Source organism: Suricata suricatta, chromosome 5 (genome assembly GCF_006229205.1).
Source record: "Suricata suricatta isolate VVHF042 chromosome 5, meerkat_22Aug2017_6uvM2_HiC, whole genome shotgun sequence".
Taxonomy (NCBI): Eukaryota; Metazoa; Chordata; class Mammalia; order Carnivora; family Herpestidae; genus Suricata; species Suricata suricatta.
In genome coordinates, this window is record NC_043704.1 from 107,594,608 (window position 1) to 107,608,008 (window position 13,401).

The following is a 13,401-nucleotide window of genomic DNA, read 5'->3' on the forward strand; positions in this document are numbered from 1 at the left end:
TTACCCAAGGGATACAGAACTGCTGATGCATAGGGACACATGTACCCCAATGTTCATAGCAGCAATGTCAACAATAGCCAAAACATGGAAAGAGCCTAAATGTCCATCACCTGATGAGTGGATCAAGAAGATGTGGTATATATACACAATGGAGTACTACATGGCAATGAGAAAGAATGAAATACGGTCATTTGTAGGAAAGTGGATGGACCTTGAAGGTGTCATGCTAAGCGGAATAAGTCAGACAGAGAAGGACAGATACCATATATTTGCACTCATAGGTCTAACAGGAGAACAGGAGAAACCTAATGGAGGACCAGGGGGAGGGGAAGAGGGAAAGAGAGTTGGGGAGAGAGAGGGACGCAAAACTTGAGAGGCTATTGAATACTTAAAACAAACCGACGGTTGAAGGGGAAGGGGCGAGGGGAAAAGAGGTGGTGACGGAGGAGGGCACTTGTGGGAAAGAGCACTGGGCATTGTATGGAAACCAATTTGACAATAAACTATTTAAAAAAAAAAAGAAAAGAAAACCTGTGGAAAATTGCTATTGCCACTAAATTTTCAACGTGATATTGGCCCTGTTGCTAGGTGATGAAATGGCTCTCTGTCTATGGTGGTTCTGGGCCCAATCCTGTTGGTCACAAATGAGAGCCTTCATCCAATTCTGTGCCAGGAAAAGACCATGATCATTTCTTTAAGAAAATAGAATCTTCTAATAGTTGTTTAAACAGGCAGGATACTTTGGAAGCGCATTTCTGGTTTACTTCTCCTTTAGGTAATCTGTGATTTCCAGTTGATGTGACCTATTAAAAGAACTGCTTTTCTCCTAGCTTAATGAATATTTGTTGATTGGTGGAATGGATGTATTTCATTTATCTCTGTAGACTCCCAAGTACCTCATGTGGTCCTTGTACACCATACAGGTATATACGGGCTGTTGAATGAAATTAATGTAGGATTCATGCCTGCTCCCTCCTTTCCCTTCCCATTCCCCCTCCCTGTCTTCCCACAACTCTTTTTTCATCTCCTCACTTCTCTCTCTCTCTTTTTAAAATAATACATCATTTCCCCAAAGCCATACTACTAATTACCCTAAAATTTAGTTTCTTACTGTTTTCTCAGAAGTTTCTCAGTATATGTCATGCTGAGCAATTTTTAAGAAAATATTAGTTAGCCCTACTAAAGCTTAACTTTATGCCAATCTTTATAGAAACTATATAAATATTTACATAAGTCATGATATACATTTTGGAGTTATAGAATACATTTATACAAATACTTAGAGTTAAGATTTTGATTCAGGAACCTTATTAGTTTTATTGATAGAACAGCCATCATGGCCAATTTTCAGCCCATTTGGCTCTTTCATGCTGTCAACTAAGTAAACAGTTTCATTGACCAGGCCAGTTACCTCTGTTTTCCCTCTACACATCCAGGGGGCCAGTGAGGCGAGTGTCCACTACTTAGCTAGTGGACAGGTTGGGGCAGGCATTAGTTCCGATCACATAGCACTGACTGATGACAACATGAGGGGCTAGATATGATGTACTTGTATCCCTAGATATGTTTAGAGACAGATGACTTGTGGAAATCTCAGAGTGAAGCAGGGATTTGTATGTGTACAAACTCACAGTCAAGATACAAAAGAATTCAATCAATAGCTGTGAGTTGAGTGATTGACCAGGGATTTAAAAGCCACGATCTCTAGATATTCCTTCTAAATATAAATGTTTTGGACTACACTCTTAATAACTATTGTTTGCAATTATTTTTCTTTTTATCAACCATGGCCTTGAGTACTCTGCAGACAATATTACTTTGTATGTTCACAGTGCTTTATACTTTATATATTACATCTCCATTTATTTTCTTCTTTAATTTTCACAAAGACCATATGAGAAAAGGGGCTATTTTCCACTGGAGTCCAGCTCCAGCAGGTTCAGGGGTCCCTGAAGGACAGACGGTGTTGGTGAAAGGGAGTGAGAGAGCCTTGAGTTTCTTTCTGATCATCAGGCAGACATCTCTGCTCTGTTTTGGTGTCTTTTTTGGTGTCAAGTGATAACATGACATCAGAAAATAGAATTTTTTACAGTGGCTAATTTTTTTGTGATAAAATGCTTTTTTAGTGAAAGTGTACAGAAACAGGTTTTACAGAAGTATTTTTGTAGAACTACCCCCTTCATTTTTCGTGTCAGTCCCCCAGAATAAGAAAGTAACAAACTTATCTTATTTTGCACCAGTTGGTCTTTTGACAATATTTATGACTTTGCCTTTAATTAACAAGTTACAATCGAGTCATGTAACGCACTTACAGTGAGGTGGAGTAAATCTTATAACCAAGAGAATAACAGGATGTTTTTAGTAAAAAAACAGGGTAACATACACATTATTTAAGTCAGTAATGTTAAAATTAAAACATAGGTTAAGGTGTATAGAGAGAAGCTAGGAGTTATTTTGTCTCATTAACCACAAGAGAAAGAACATTTGTTAACAAGTTGCTTGAGCAAGCCTTTTCTTTGATGAGAGCACAATGCAACCCTATCTGTGTTAGCCTTGCACCTGGGTTTCTATATTTTTATCCATCTTCATAACAGAGGTCAGTACAAGGGAGGGTATCGTAGAATGTGGACCTTGGGGAAGGCACTTATGTTTTGTCCTTGCCTGTTTCTTATCTTCGAGTTAGGCTTCTTTTCTCTGGGCCAGATTTAAATGCAACTCTTGTGTTTTTAACCTCTTCATAGTCTATGTTTTGAAGCTACATGGGCCTATTGGAAGAGTCTTTCCACAAACAGCTATAGAGCTTTGATCTAAAATCTCCTTTGTACGGGTAGGAATATGCCTCTTCTCATGAGGTATCTGTGTGGGGAATATATGTCTGATATGGAAGACTGTGAAGCCTAGTTAATAACAGCAGGCTTATTCCCAATATGAACCAGTAGTAGGAGGAAGGAGATATCAGTTTCTCTTCTCATGGCAGGAGCTGTGCAAACGTCTGCCATTTCCTCACTGTGACTGTGTCATCCAGCAAGGCCACATTGGCTCCCAGCAATTTCCACATGAAGAGCATACAGATATGAGGTTTATGTGTTTTAGTAAAAGTTTTCTAGGAATTTTGACAACTTGGTATCAAGAATTTTGGGGTCACTGTGCACTTACAGGTAATATCTTTTACAGTCAAGGACATTCTTATTGATCTGACGTAAAAGGTTCATTCTCTCCAACCAGGCTGGGCGAGAGATATGAATCTGCAGTCTTGAATCCTGGTTCCATAGCATGTTAACAGTGTGATCTCAGGTTACTTATTAATCTCACTGAGTCTTATTTTCTCTTTAAAATCATAGCCATTATTCTATATAGTTACTGTTGGGATTAGATGAAACAATGTGAAGGAGCCTGGGTTACAATAAGCATGAGTTGAGTCAATCTCCTATCAGAATTACTCTGTACCAACGTATCTAGACTATCTTTCCCAATGTCGGTATTAATGAATGACACTCTTTGAGAGATAAGTTGCTAACAATTCCATCCAGGGCCTTTGACAAATAGAAAAGCAACTATCCATGATTTGGTCCCTGCCAAAATCAAGCCGGGAGCATTGACCTCATGAGCAAACAGTAAAGAAGGCTAATCAGTTGCAAACTTGGGATGGTTCATTGTTTGGACTATTGAAGGAAGTCTTGGGACTTCATGCATGGAGAACCCTCTCAGCATTCAGATCTAGCCCTATTCTGGCATAATTGTGCTACTGTTCACTCACCTGGCGTAAATGGCATAAATTTAAGCCATTAAACAAGTTAAACAATTATGGAACACATACCTTGAGATTCTACCTTGAGTATTATCTTGCTGATTAAAAACTTTCACACTAAGGGAGAGATAAGACTGTAGAAAGAATTGACATAAAGTTTTAAATTAAGAAATTTTTTTAATTAAAAAAATTGGGGGGACATTTATTTACTTTTTGAGAGACAGAGAGCATGAGTGGAGGAGGGGCAGAGAGAGAAGGAGTCACAGATTCCAAAGTGGGCTCCAGGCTCTGAGCTGTCAGCACAGAGTGGGATGAGAGACTTGAACTCACAAACCGCAAGATCATGACCTGGGCCGACATTTAATGCTTAACCAATTGAGCCACACGGGCGCCCCTGAACTTAAAAAAAAAAATTCATGTTTATTTATTTCTGAGAGACAGAAAGATAGAGTGTGAGTGGGGGAGGGGCTGAGAGACAGAGGGAAATACAGAATCCGAAGTAGGCTCCTGTGTCTGAGCTGTCAGCACAGAGCCCAAAATGGGGCTCAAATTCATGGACTCGGAGATCATGACATGAGCTGAAGTCAGACACCCAACCGACTGAGCCACCCAGGTGCCCCAGAATTGACATAAAGTGTAATAGAACATCTTCTTCCATATTTTATTGATGGCTATTGAGGAGTCACTGGTAAAGTTTCAACCAATAGTGGCAATATAACAGTGGTATTATTGAGTGATTGGATTATGAGTAATCTTTCATTTTTCTTCTTTGTGCTTCTCTATTTTCTTCAAATTCTTTTTTTCTGTTTTTTATTTATTTTTGAGAGACAGAGAGAGCACATGCAGGGGAGGGTCAGAGAGAGAGGGAGACACAGAATCTGAAACCGGCTCCAGGCTCTGAGCTAGCTGCCAGCACAGAGCCCGACGTCGGGCTCGATCCCACAAACCAGAAGATCACAACCTGAGCCGAAGTTGGACGCTTAACTGACTGAGCCCCATGTGCTTCTCTGTTTTCTTCAAGAGAATATAATGAGGTAGGAGCAATCAATCATCAATCGATCAGTCAATACACATGGGAAAGAAATACTGTTTTGAGAATGTAGGCGGCGGCAGTGGAGGGAGAGAATAAAAATACCTTCACTTAACTACTAGGAATTGCTTTTAATCAAGAGCAAGTAGTTTTGTCCATCTATGTTCTGAGTCTTTTCTGCTCAGAAGTTAGATTTTCTTTTCCTGAAGCAGCTCTTTCTGCCCATCGATGGGTCTCATCAGCACAATCTGTAGGATTTATACGCAGCTGGCTTTCCCTGTTTTTACTTTTGAATGGGTAGATTATTTCTTTCCAGCAGTTCTGTTTTTTTTTTCTGATTGACCCAAAATGGGTGCAGATGTGGTAAGCACATGCTAAAAGTTGTTGAATATTATTTTCACCCTGAAGAAAGACCTGACATAAGCAGTTTCAGATTGTGTGAATTCTTGATTTCACAGTGGCCTTCCAACACTCGTTCTGTTGCCAGTCATAACAGAAACCAGGGAGAGACCTGGGAGGTAAACCACAGATTTACTTAGTTTCCAAGAATTGATGACCTCATGTGTTCCTTGGTGGGTGATTTTGTGAAATGCAGAGGTATAACATGAAGTTTTGATTTTCAAAATTGGTACGAGGGGCTAAATATTGATGCATGGTATTTTCCCTATATTTTTTCTTTTATTTTTCAGCGTACACTTAGAGATGCCATCTTCTCTTATTTGCTTATTTACACCAAAGATCGTCTCTTTGTGCCAATTTTAAAATCTGAATTTTTTGTTTGGTTCTTTCTAATGCCTTTCTGTTAGCTGCTTGGTGTATTGAAGAGCCATTCAACTGGGAATCAAAAATCTGCATTTTTCTCATGTGTGAAATGATTATATATATTGTGAATATGCAATTTCTGGAAACCAGGAAAATGTACAATTGCTAATCATATTGATCTTAAATTGTTTTTCAATATTTACAGAAACATTAAATAGCACTAGTGTGACTATATAGATATTTCTTTTCCTGGAGCCTAAAATTACACATTCCAGAGGTTTTCAGAGTCAAAGTTATCATGTTCCCACAGATAATTTTTTTTAACCTGGGGTAATTAATAACTTCCTTCTTGATAGAACATAGTCAAGGAATTGGTTGAATTAGTATATTTCCTTTTTATCTCTAAACATCTAAGACCTAGATTAATGCACTCAATCGTTCACTTATTTAACAAAAATGTATTGAGTGAGTGCTTACCACATACTAGGTACTTTGCCTGAAATCAGGGACACAGTGACAACCACAGAAACAGTTCCTGATGTCATATCATCTACAGCTAGTATGGAGATGGACAAATGAGCAATTGCTGTCAGAGTGCATTGGGGAAACACCTGACCTAGATTTGGGGGTCAGGAAGGGGATTTTGAGAGGAAGGGAGATTTAAAAAACAAGTAGGTGTTATCCAGGTCTTTGCAGTGTTGAGAAGGGGAAAGTGACAGAGTGGGCATGCGTTTGTATATGAAGGAAGAGAAGAGAAGAGGGAGAGAGGGAGTACTAGCTAGCTAATTTCTTAAGTCTGCATTTGGAATAGATTAAAATAACAATGAAAGCTGGTGGAAACTTACTCCATAATTATCACTAGGTTCTTGCAAGCTCACTGGCTAGTTCCAAGGTTTGCTTTCTTGGAACACATAAAGAGAATTTAATAAATTTTCCCGTAGGGGGAGGAGAAAGTTAATAGACCACTAAAAGGGCCTAATTTACCGCCTAGGATTAGATTACTCAGAGTTAAAATAGGGCAATTAAGATGCAGAAGCCATGTTTAAAAGCTAGAAAGTATAGTCAGTGCAATTCTAAAAGACCAAAGCCCTCCAGAAAGCACTACGGTTTATTCAATGCACCAAAGCTTTAATTTTTCAAGGACCTCATACCTTGGTCTCAGCTGAAAAGAAAATGAAGCAAGTCACGCTCATTCTGTTTTTCATTGTCAGACACAGTCTTCACTGTATTAGATTGTTTGGTTTGGCTATGTGCAAGGATCAAATTCATGCTCTAAGAGGAAAATCGTGATCTTTCTGAAATATGTCTTGAATTTCACTTGCCAGCTCCAAACAAATGAGTCATATTGATTCTATGTTATGGAGCCCTGTTCTAAGCTCAGTTCCTAACTCTTATATGATCTTTCCTGATTGTTTGGGCTATTTTCCTCATATTTTATTTGGACCGCAATGCAGTGTCATTTCTCATCTATCTCAGAATCCAGGTAGACTTCTTGGTGGAGCTGTTTCTGAATGCCGTGATGTTCCCTTAGCATTTTGTAGAAAGATCCAACTCCGTTTCTAAACACACCTCGTTTTGGGGAAGTTTGAAGTTCTGCAAGACCTTTAGGATGCTTAAATTTCAATGCAAGGACAGAGGCATAGATTAATTTAAATTATTTAAAAGCAAATGCTTCCAGTTGTCCTTCAAACTTGGGATTTATTCATTCATTCCACACATATTTACTGAACATCAATTATGCACCAAGCACTGTTTTAGGTATTCTATAGTGTGGCTGAAAGTCTAGATATACTGAGTCAGAATCTCAGGATCATGACACAACTATACTGATTTTTCAACCATGGCATAGACAATAATAATCCTGGCTCTTCCACTCAGTAGCTTTGTGTCCTTTGATAGACCTCTCTGAACTTCAGTTGTCACATTCTTCAACTGTGCCCAACAACATTGACATTCACCAGTGGGTTGGAAAAGAATGAATGTGGGGCACCTGGGTGGCTCAGTTGGTGGAGCATTCGACTTTGGCCCAGGTCATGATCTCACGGTTTGTGGGTTCAAGCCCTGTGTCAGGCTCTGTGCTGATTGCTAGCTCAGAGCCTGGAGCCTGCTTCCTATTCTGTGTGTCCCTCTCTCTCTGCCCTCCCCTGCCCATGATCTGTCTCTATCTCTCAAAAATAAATTTTAAAAAAAGTTAAAAAAAAAAAAAAAAGAATGGCTGAGAGCAGCTAAGCAGAAGGGGAGCCGCTTTGTGAGCTCTGGTCTCTCGCTGTTGGCCTCAGGGCCAAACCAGTAGGCAGCCTCGAATATTCCCCTCAGGAGTCACTTCAGGAACTCTTACTCCCAAGTCAGACCTGAGCGTTAACAGGACTTCCTCCAGAAGCCATCCTTGACATCCCCTGTGATTGTATACCCCCCATATGCTTTTCTGTGGTGCCCTGCACTACCTCTACTATAGCCCTTACAATGACTTATCATAATAGATGTTTAATCTTGTCATCTCTCTCTCTCTCTCTCTCTCTCTCTCTCTCTCTCTGCAAGAGTCTAAGCTTCAAGAAGACAGGTCATGTATCTGCTCTGCTTTATGGCATAGCTCCAATGTTTACCACAGTCCATTTATCATGGTTGAATGAATGAATGAATGAATGAATATATCCGTATAGACCTGCTAAGGAGGAGTTTGCAAAGGAGACCAGAAGGGAGCACACTTTGTCCATATTGGTTGCTCTACACTCGGACACCTGCAGTTTCATGATCGTGTTATGTGACAGGTGTTTACAGGTATTTTGGCTCCTGTCTGCTGATGACATCGAGGTTCAGAGAGTAATCATTTGTGTCTGCATGGCTAGAAAGTAGGAGGCCGTGAATTGGAACTCAGCTCAGTTTGATGCCAAATGCTTTGTTCTGTCCCTGACATCACAGCATTTCTTAGCACTGAGAACCCTTCTGGGACTTACAGGAATGGCAACCGGGATGGGAGCCACCTGGACTTTGATCTTGTGGGCGTCTGCTCATACAGTTTATTTTTCATTTCTATCTGCTGCTTTGCTCTTATCAAATAAAGAAAAATAGCAGCTGCTACTGGTGCTGTTGATTGGGATTTCTATTTGAAAATGAATTCTTGAGCATCTGTTCTTTCCTGTTATATTTTGCCATGCAAAAAAATCTATTTTTTAAATGATTTTTTGCAAAAGGTATGCATGTGTATAGTAAAAATGTAAACAATGCAAAAAGGTATTTCTTCTTAACACATGGTAGCATACTTCGCTTATCTCTGTGTACTTTGTTTTGTCAGTGAATAACATATCTCCAAGATTATTTCATATTGGCACATAAAAACACATATTTCCTGGGTGCCTGGGTGGCTCAGTTGGTTAAGCATCTGACTTCAGCTCGGGTCATGATCTCATGATTTATGAGTTCAAGCCCCACATTGGGCTCTGTGCTGTGAGTGCAGAGCCTGCTTCAGATCCACTGTCTCCCTCTTTCTGCCCCTCCTCTGCTAGCGCTCTTAAAAAAAAAAAAAGACATTTTAATAAAAAATGTATATTTCATTATTTTCATGATTACATACAATTTTATTTGTAGCATATAAATGGTAGGTTTAATAATATAATAACCACACAAAAAGTAAGCTAACATCAGAAGTTACGTATTTACCTGATGTTCTTTTAATGAACATAGGTTAAGTCAAACAATATGACTGTAAAAATAGAATTTTCATAAAGTAGGAAAGTAGTTTATTTTTATAGCAAAAGAAATAAAAATTCTTAAAAATTCCATTCTTTTTATTGTTAATCATTGTGGCCAAGTATCACTTAGAATCACAGAGTTTCAGAACTGAGAGTTACTCTAGGAATGATTTAATACTGTGGTTTTAAAGAGGTGTGTGTGTGTGTGTGTGTGTGTGTGTGTGTGAGATGTGGTGTGTATGTGTGTGTGTGTGTGTGTGTGTGTGTGTGTGATGTGGTGTGTATGTGTGTGTGTGTGTGTGTGTGTGTGTGATGTGGTGTGTGTGTGTGTGTGTGTGTGTGTGTGATGTGGTGTGTATGTGTGTGTGTGTGTGTATGTGTGGTGTGTGTGGGGTGTGTGTGTGTGTACATTTTTCTTGGAAAATAAGCTTACACAGAGATAAAATAATGTCTTGTTTGCTGAGCACATACTTTGGGCCTGGATTATCATAAGTATTATCATCATTATCTTATCGCTTTAACAACCTTAGAGATGGGTGCTGTTATATTTACTTTATAGGTGGGAGACAGAAAGGCAAACACTCTCTGATTCTCAATCCTATGCTTATACCTGCAGCACATCATTTTGTCTACCAGGTTTAAAATGACTAAATTCCAGAAATGGTCTCAGTGCCTACCCACTTACCTTCGATCTTCAACCCTGAAGATTCCTGAAGGGGATTCTCCAAACCGTTAGGATTTTTCAGAACATGTTTTTAAAATCTCTATATAGTCTATGCCCGTAGTTAACAATCAGTCACTACTCACTGGCATAGCCGTATCAGTTTTAAAAATATTAAAATATTTCTGAATGCTCAATAAATAATCCTGTGGGGCTCAGCTATTCTCTGAGACATATTGGTTACATGTCCTTCCCAAAATGTATATGACCCACTGAGGACTTCAGAATGTAACCGTATTTGGAGATATGGTCTGTGAAAAGGTAGTTAAGTTAAAATGAGGTCATTAGAGGAGGATCCTGATCCCATCTGACTGAAATATTTATAAGAAGATAAAGAGACACCAAAGCTCTTTCTCTTTCTCCATGTATGCACGAAGGAGAGGCCACGTAAGGACCCAGGTTTGCCATCTGTAAGCCAACGAGAGAAGCCTCAGAAGAAACCAAATGTGTTGACACCTTGGTTTTGGTCTTCCAGGCTTCCAGAACTGTGAGAAAATAACCAACTGTTGTTTCAGCCACCTAGTCTGTGGTATTTTACCAATGGCAGCTTGAGCAGACTAATATACTGGTCCTCCTTGGGGCACCTGGGTGGCTCAGTTGGTTGGGCATCCGACTTCGGCCCAGGTCATGATCTTGTGGTCTGTGAGTTCGAGCCCTGTATTGGGCTCTGTGCTGACAGCTCAGAGCCTGGAGCCTGCTTCAGATTCTGTCTCCTTCTCTCTCTGCCCTTCCCCTGCGTATGCTCTGACTCTCTCTCTTTCCCTCAAAAGTAAATAAACATTAAAAATGTTTTTAAATAATATACTGGTCCTCCTCATAGTCCAGAAACTAAGGAGTCAGTGCCTGGCCAACAGCAGAGGGCCTGCCTGAGGGAATTGCTCTGGTTGGTGAGTCCCCGTAACTGGGCCCTCCCTAGCAATGGATACTTTGCTTAGTTCCAACAAACAATGCTGCAATAGCTTATCTTGTACATATGTTTATATGTTCATCTGGGGATATATTTTAGTGTGCATTTCTAGAAATGAAATTGCTGGGTTTGTTCATTTCAAAAATAACCACATGTATCTTAATGTTCTTCATAAAATATTTTAAAAGATTACTCTGGGCAGAGCTGCATTGTGCAAGACACTAGTAGATTAGCTCATTCTGCCTTCTTGACATTAACAACTACCTTGCTTTGAATAAAAAAAAAATTCAAAGTAGGAAGTATTTCAAATGCATTAGGGAGAAGAGGTTTTGATATATTCCGCCACCTGATAAATGAAACCCAAAGCCACAAAGGGAGGAAATGTCTGAGCAGCTCTGACAATGGCTTTGGGTGTGATCAAGGCCACAGAGTACCACTGCTGAGAATGGAGGCTTACAATGATCCTTTTTCCCTTGATCCTTTGCCTCCAAAACTTATACGTGATGACAGTTTACATTATGTTCATTCCTTCAGGAATAATTACTGTGCCTCCATGTGGAAGTTTTCTCATTCCAAAGAAGCAGGATCATCAATCATATCAATGTGATATGGTTTTGCCAGATGCCAGGTGAATTAGCAAATGGTATTCAATACACACATTCATCAATTCTGACTAGCGCTTAAATAAAATCATAAGGATATGGCTTTGGGAAGTAATCGTGGGCTTTCAACATATTTTAAAATTTGTGCAGACAGATATATGGTTTTTTAGTCACCTAAAATTTTTTAGAATTGGGGCACCTGAGTGGCTCAGTTGGCTAAGTGTCCAACTTCAGCTCAGGTCATGATCTCACAGTCTGTGGGTTTAAGACCTGCATCCGGCTCTGTGTTGGCAGCTCAGAGCCTGGAGCCTGCTTCAGATTCTGTGTCTCCCTCTCTCTCTGTCTCTGTCTCTCCAAATAAAATAAAAACATAAAAAATTTTTAAAAAATTAGAATTAAAATAGCTTTTGTCAAAAACTAGCTGTTCTTGAAGTTAAATTGAGAAAGGTCAGAGGCAGAAATTCTCAAACTTGTGTGTACATGAGAATCACCTGGGGGGGGGGGATTGCTAAAACACAGATTATTGGGCCACACCCCAAAATATTAAACGGTTCTGCCTTTCTAACAGGTTTTCAGACGATGCTGATGTGTCTGGTCACAGATTTGCTATTCTTGATGAGTCTTTTACAAAATTTAAGTCACGTACATATCACCTAGGGATCTTTTTAAAATGCAGATTCAGATCCAGCAGGAGCTCAAAATTCTGCACTTTGACAAGCTCCCAGGTAATGCTGCTGTAGAGAGAGAGACAGTGTGAGCAAGGGGGGGTCAGAGAGAGAGGGAGAGACAGAATCCAAAGGCAGGCTCCAGGCTCTGAGATAGCAATCAGCACAGAGCCGGATGCGGGGCTTGAACCCATGAACTGGGAGATCATGACCTGAGTCAAAGCCAGACGCTTAACTGACTGAGCCACCCAGGCACCCCGAGCATTGAGTTTCTATACAATGCATAGCATGTATTCATTGTTTGACAGTTTGAGAGGTTCCTGATTAAACGATAAAGGTAATTAGAGAAATGTTTGGACTCTACCCACTCCTTCCCAGTTTCTCTGTCAGATATTAAAGAATGTCTTGAAACTGATTATGAGGCCTTTTACTGTAACTTGGCCCATTGTTCTCTCACCCATGAAACGTACTCATTTTGACCCATTCTTCAATTTGCCAGTTTTGCCGAGGCCCTACTTTGATAGAGTTTTCAGCTACATGTCAACAAATAGGAATTTGGCACAGAACAGTTTTGGTTCTTGACACTAAATAGAGTGTGGTCAGAAACTGCGGTTTCAAGTAGGAAAGTAGTTTTCCTAAGACACAAAGCCCAGGATAAGTGTGCTACTTCCTCTCTCATTGCTTAGGAGAGGCAGTATGGTGAAGATGGATTTAAAGGCTGTGCAAAGGGAGGGAAGGATATACCTTGATGATCTGGTGATGGTGACTGGGTTCTAGAAATTGGGCACAGCCTTGCTGGAAGCTAGCAGTCCAGAGCAGGGCAATCACCCATAGACCTAACATCTTCTCCTCAGGACTTTGTATTAAGAAGCTAGAGGTCTCAGGATGTCTGGGTGGCTTAGTTGGTTAAATGTCTCACTCTTGATCTTGGCTCAGGTCTTGATGTCACAGTCGTGAGCTGGAGCCCTGCACTGGGCTCTGTGCTGGGTGTGGAGCCTGCTTAAGATTCTCTGTCTCTCTGTCTGTCTGTCTCTCTCTCTCTCTCTCTCTCACACACACACACACACACACACACACACAATTAAGACAAATTTTAAAGAAAGTAAAGGTCTCTCAGTTTCCAGTTCTCAAGGCAAAGTCTTCAGGAAGGACTTTAGTCACTAGGTTCCAGGACCCATCCTCTGATCTTTACTTCACATACTATTTAATATCCATTCATACTGGGGACATTACATTCTCGGGAACTGAATCATAGAATCACAGAATCTTACAGTTGA